We start from the raw sequence: 6,708 nt of genomic DNA, 5'->3' as shown, positions 1-6,708 counted from the left end.
TTTTAATGAAACTCTCAGAAGCTAATCGTTGGTTGTGAATGTACAACTGATTACGTTTTGGTGTCAACCTGAAACAAAATGGCTACTGCARCYCACTGATYACAAAAAAATTAAAAAAAGGATAAAACTCTTTCATCTTTAGATATTGACAGGAAATTTCGTGTGGCAGTAGTTGAGGCTGATTCCCGACMCACACTGTTTTTGGAGTGTTAACAGATTACACAAGAGTTTAAAAAATTGCCATTAAATACTTGGAGTGAACTTTGTCTCTCTGTTAGCAAAATATCGCATGAAACACTAGATGAACACAGCCAATTGACATTAGAAAACACACAAATGGCTATCGTTGAGAGTCAGTTTGACAGATATCGTGCYAAAATATGGTGTTGACCATAGCTGCGACTGATCTTCAACACACATTTTGAGTGTGACATCTCACAGGATTACACAGGATTACACAAAACCTAACTACAAGGTTTGATCAGAACTCACCTAATATGAGTTCAGTATAAAATTTTGGCATGATGGGCAGCAGGTGATATGCTTTCCAACAACTGCAAAACCTTTAATTAATTATTGATTTGACACCTTGTACAGCAATTTGGCCAGCTWTGTTTGTTTTTAAATGTGCTATTAAAATAACATTGACTCATATATGATTACTGCTCATAATGCAGAAARCAGAGTCTGGATAGAAAGAAAAATAAATCCTGCTGGCTGGAAGTGACTGATCTTGCCTTGTGCCTTTTAAAATTTTGGAAGAAATATGTGAGTTTACCTGCAAAATTTCCAAAAGCATCTAATGTATAAAAAAAGCTCACACCTCTTGATGAGAGCAGATAGCACCGATGCATGCCTGTTGGCAATATCAGTCAGCGGGTTATGTTAATGTTTTGGCAAGACAGACAAGTGGCAAGCAAGAGACATGGTTGAAAAAAAGAAAAAAAATGGGAAGACTATCAGGCGTCATTAATTTTCACTCTCCCTTCCATGGCTGGATTTCTGTTTTTCACAGGAGCTGCAGAATTTGATCATTTCCGTGCTTCTCTGCTGAAAACCAGTCATGTTAGTAACATGTTTATAATTAAATAATGCTCATTATTTGAMTAATGAATCCATTTGCAGTCATTTATCTGCTTATTGCTGTTTGTGCTTCTGTCAGGTTGGGATGAATTGATGATAATATAATTATGAAGCATGTTTATTTGTGCTTTTAGGGAGTTGTCTGATGCAAATGCATTTAACAGTGGACACGCACCAAATTCAATGATCTCTTTAATGCTGATAACATTTTCACAGCTTTTTGCACACCATTTTAATAAAAATGTAAAAAAGGCAGATGAGCTTAATCATGCAATGAGATATGCAAATTTGTACTTCAAAAGCTGATTAAAAATGCTATACACTACATGGTGGACTGTGCATACAAGCTGGGTGCACAAAACAAAGGTTTGACTGTTGTTTTTTTTTTTTGTTTTTGCAGCGCATAGCACTGTCTGCAATTTCCCAGCCCCTGAAATCCATTTCCAGTCGCTGTACTTAAGAATCTGCCAAATACGTATCAAGTTGACTTTACAAYAAACCCAAGAATGGATTGGAAGCCTTCAGATTAATTGTAAAAGCGTCAGGACTGCAGCTCTGTGGTGCAGGAACGATTCAAGAAAGAAAAAAAGAAAAAGAAAAGAAAAAATGAGAAACTGTTCAACCTACTGATGTTATAGATATTTTATTAATTGAAGCACCAGTCTATCAAACTGTAATTGTAAAGATTCTTTGTACTCATTTAATGAGAGGTAGGCGGCTGCTGGGGGAGTCAAGATGAGCAAGACGCGGCACGAGCAGAAAAAGAAAAACTTCTTTTTTTCTAACCAGCTCAGTTCTTTTCATGTTGTTGGACAGCTGTGAATAGATTCAGGACTGGTTCATCCGACTCTTTATTGTAAAGGAAAAGAAAAAAATTTGCAGTTTTGTAGTTTTGTGTGTGTGTGTGTGTGTGTGTGAGAGAGAGAGAGAGAGAGAGAGAGAGAGAGAGAGAGAGAGAGAGAAGTGGAGACAAAGAAAGACAGACAGACAGTTGGCTATTTTCTGAGGTAGTTGGCATAGCTGGACTGCGAGCGCTGTGGTGGTTTTGTTGAATCCTGATATGGCTCAGTGGTGCCGACAGATGCACATTACTGGCAGCCCAGCATACCTGCCAGCAAACACTGCTCTGTCATTTAGTAGTTTAGCAGTGATTATGTTGTCTCCACTGTCGTAATTTTTTTAGACATGTCTTTTAGTGGAGCTCGTCTTGAGTTTTCTATTGGAGCACAGCAGATGAACTTGGCTAAGCAACTTGAATTGTTGTCAGTGGCTTCCTGCAGGTTGAGATAGCTCTTGCTAATATAAAGGAGAAAAAAAACGGAAAAAAAAAAAACTTGGATGCATTTGCAATGCAAGCAGTTTAGCCAATGGGGTGCTTTTGTTGTTGTGAAATCAGCTCCGTTGTTTGTGACATGGTGCCACATTTAGGGGAAAAAAACATGGTCATTGTACAAAGCATCTCCTTCCAACAACGTGCACATGTAGCCTTGAGGGTCAGTGATGTAGAATCACTTACTGTGTGTGCACAGGGGAATATTATGTGGTAGCTATTTTGTTGGTCTCTGCCCCTACAGCGATCGAGCCCTTTGTGTGAAATGAAGCAGGAACAGAAAATAATAGAGGTCCTGTAATCTGCAGCTCCAAATCTGGGCTGGAAAATAATAAAATACATTTACTGCAGTAGATTAATTTAACCACCTTCTTTTGGGAAATTTTACTCTTCTGTCCAAAATTCAATTTTATGCTTCAGTGTTGTACTTTTTTTACCCACTTAACTGATGGCTTTAGGTATCGCGCAGATTAGCACTTACTTTCAAGATGGAGACGTTGCACATAAAATAAAAAAATATGACATTAAACTGTTGGCTTAGATCTTTTAAAGTGGAGTTTTGTGGAAAGATTATAATTAATTAACATATTACCTGTTGTAGATAGATTTTTTTTTTTTTTACAAATCTTATGACCAGGTATCCAGATTGGCTGCAAATATTCATGCAAAAAAATTGAACTCCTGTTTGTGTTTTTATATTTACCAAATAAGCAGTCATAAGACATATTAAGGAGTCATTCACATAAAGAGACATGGTGGTGCTGTCTCTTTAAATAAATTTGTGGTGTTTTGAATTGTTTTAACTAGCCTTTTGTTATTTTAGCTAGCATTTCGATGTTTTTAGCTTTCAGCTTCTTTTTAACCCTTTACTGTTTTTTGCTGGCAATTTGCTATTTTTACCTTTTATTTTAGTTTACAAATCAAATTAAATGAAAAGAAGAAGAAAAATTTTTATTATATCTTCCCTTTTTTCTTAAATAAATAAAATCAAAAATAATCTTCAGTTTACAAAAACAAAAAGGAAAAATGAAAAAGAAAAAAATACTAAAGGTTTAGCTCCTTAAACAACAATTCTTACATTTACATATCTCTCCAGCAAATTAACATTTATCATTCTCTTAAATATACACATTGATCTGGCATTTTTAATGTCATCTTCCAGATTATTCCATAATTTAATTCCCTGGACTGAAGTACTTCGTTCCTTTAAACTGGTTCTAAATTTGGGTTTAACAAACATCTCTATACCCTTGAGATGATAAAAACTCTCTCTTTTAAYAAAGTGTAATTRRATGTTTGAAGGTAATGTGTTTTTATGAGCCCKATACATAACTGATAAAATACCATAATCAACCAAATCATAGAATTTCAATAACTTCAACTGATGGAACAATGATTTTGATGGGTGATAGTGATGCTTTCTGGTGATAATTCTTACGGCTCTTTTCTGTAAAATAAAAATAGTATTTATAATTGTTTTAAATGCTTTTCCCCAAACATCAATACAGTAGATTAAGTGTGGAACAATTATTGCATTATATAATATAAACAGACCTTTATCATTAAAGAAATCCTAGCAAAACTTTTGCTACTTTTAGCATCTAGCTGCTGTCTTGCTGCTTTTCAATTTTTATTAAAAACTAGTGGTGTCCAATACTGGTACCAGTAACAGCATTTTTACAAGTACTTGTACTCATACAAAATGTCCCGATGCCCAGAACCGATAACAATGCAAATATCAATRCTGGGATACTAGTATCAGTAATCCACTGAATGTGATACAGTTTGCATTTTAAGTGAAAACTTTGTCAGTTTCATGATTGTGAAATTACCAGTTGAAAGAAAAGCATATACTGTATGTTTTAATATTTTGCATCACTGTAAATCGTACTGTATATTGGATTTGATACATGTCAGAGGGGCTGTGGGCCTATGAGGAAGGAGAGTCACCTTATTCTATAAAAGAGCTTTGTTTTTAAAGTCATTTTAATGTTGAAGTTTTAACTCAGTACTCGGTATTGATACAGTATAGCGCTTTATCARGTCCCYATGGAATCCAAAGCAGTTTACGTGCCAGTACTCTTACTTTGCTTGAGAAAAACTGGTATCAGGACACCTTTATTAAAACTCTAACATCTAGCTAATTTCAGTAGTCATTCAACACTAAGTATTCACACTGCATTTTCACAAAAAAAGCTATTCCTCATTTAACAAGTTGTTACTTCTTCAAAGAGTGATATTTTTTCTTCTTCCACTAAACTTTCTACATTTTTTAAACCCAAACAGATGTTCAAATGTTGCAATTTTTCATGAGAAATAAATTTCATAAAATACATAAATTATCCTTGTGTCTTGCTTCCCTCTCCCTACAGCAGCATGACTCTTCAGATTTATCTGGTGTCTATATAAATAATTGTAAAACATCTGAGTGTTTCTTCCTTCACTGCACCAAATTGACCAAAGACTTTGTGGATTATTAGTGTTTAAATTTGACTGCATCTGTGTTGCAGCTAACAGTATTTAATCAGAGTGCCTGTGTGGAACATGTTACGGGGATAAAGCAACTACTGGGATGACATGAAGAGGGTCAGCTCAGTTAGGATTGGATCATATGTGTGTATCCTGAGCAGTGATTTATGGACAGTACTTTTACTCTGAAGAATATAAAGAGGAAGTGTCAATCAGTGGAGGTTAAACTCGGGTTTTTTTTGTGTTGTTTTAAAGGGACTCAGGGTCGATTTACATTTTTCTTACACCCCACCTGTCTGGGGAAGTGCATAAACTATTGCAGGCTATAAAACATTTATGAAGAACTAAATAATGACTAATAGCTGCTGGAAGGAGATCAGGAGTTGCACCTACAGAGTAATTGGAGGAAATAGTGGCTGCCAAATGGAGTGTGGCTGCAACTTTCACTCACTTTTAACTAGAGGCTGCCAAACAACACCACACACCTTTGTTTCAGCCTTTTCATGAAGCCATTAAATTTTCACAATCTCTGTGTCACCGAATGCAAACGACAGTTTAATCAAATCACGACACATGTTTAATTCTCATTAGTGCCCAAAACGAATATTGTTTAACTTGGCTCGAGCCACGTTATAATCCCTATCAGTCATTTTAAGTTAATTTGCCGCTGACTTTGAGGATCTTGCTGAGGTAAGCTATGCATGTTGAACACATGCCTGCACATAATAATTTCTGGTCCACTGGGGGGGGAAATTATTCAACTAATATGCTTGCTTCTCTACAAACGACAAGTGTCTGATGTAATCCATTTCTACCTGCACTGTAAAACAAAAATATGCCACAATAAACTCAAAGAAAACCAACAATATAGAACATATTTGACTGATTTGCATAAAATAATTAAAGGTCAAAAGTTTTGTACTAAAATCATTTTATAAGAAGGAATGGAGTTGTAGCTATTTTTCTCAAACTTTATTGATGTTATGTCAAAGATGACTCGACTAATCTAAACAAATTTTTGCTCAATGTGTAAAACTGATTGGGTTAGAATCATAAGGTCAGTTGGCTTTGGTGGTCATCTTAAATTAGGATTAGCTGATGTTGTTTATCATATTTAWACCATAGTTTAAGGGTCTATACAATACATAAATAGTTTTTTAAAAGCCCAAACATAATAGTTTTGAGATCTCTGTGCATAGAAATGAATACCTAAAAGCCTCGTTGACTGTGATGGTTCCACTGCTGTGACGAGCCTGTGAGTCCGCCATATTGGAGGTGGCACCGCTGCGCTGTGAACTACTACAAATTAATGGACTTTGTTTCAAAAAGCACATTTTAACAGATATACGTTAATACCGCACCTTCATTTATTCAAAAACACACACGTGCACACACGCACACAGAATTTGAGAAAAACATGTACCAAAAACAATTTATTAAAACTTCTTACAGGACAAATACAACTTTATTGATCCCACACACAATTCATTTACATTTCATAAGCTTTAAAGGTAAYGTAGTGTAAAAATCAATTTATGTTACACTTCATATTATTAAATGAATTTCAATGAATGAATTTAGGAAACCCACACAGAATAACAAAAGCTGAACACACAGCAAAAATATAACAATATGTTTGACTGAACTATATTCACTTATTCGTTATTTTATCTTCTGAATAAGGGATACAGTGGGTAATAAGATATTTCTTACAATCTTAAACCTTTAACAGTTTTAACAGTTTCATTCTGACTAGATATATTAAAACAGTTGTTAAATTAATAATATAATAACTTGTGTGTGTGTGTGTGTGTGTGTGTGTGTGT

This window comes from Austrofundulus limnaeus, unplaced genomic scaffold (assembly GCF_001266775.1).
Source record: "Austrofundulus limnaeus strain Quisiro unplaced genomic scaffold, Austrofundulus_limnaeus-1.0 Scaffold35, whole genome shotgun sequence".
In the NCBI taxonomy this organism is placed as follows: domain Eukaryota; kingdom Metazoa; phylum Chordata; class Actinopteri; order Cyprinodontiformes; family Rivulidae; genus Austrofundulus; species Austrofundulus limnaeus.
This window is presented reverse-complemented; position numbering follows the sequence as displayed.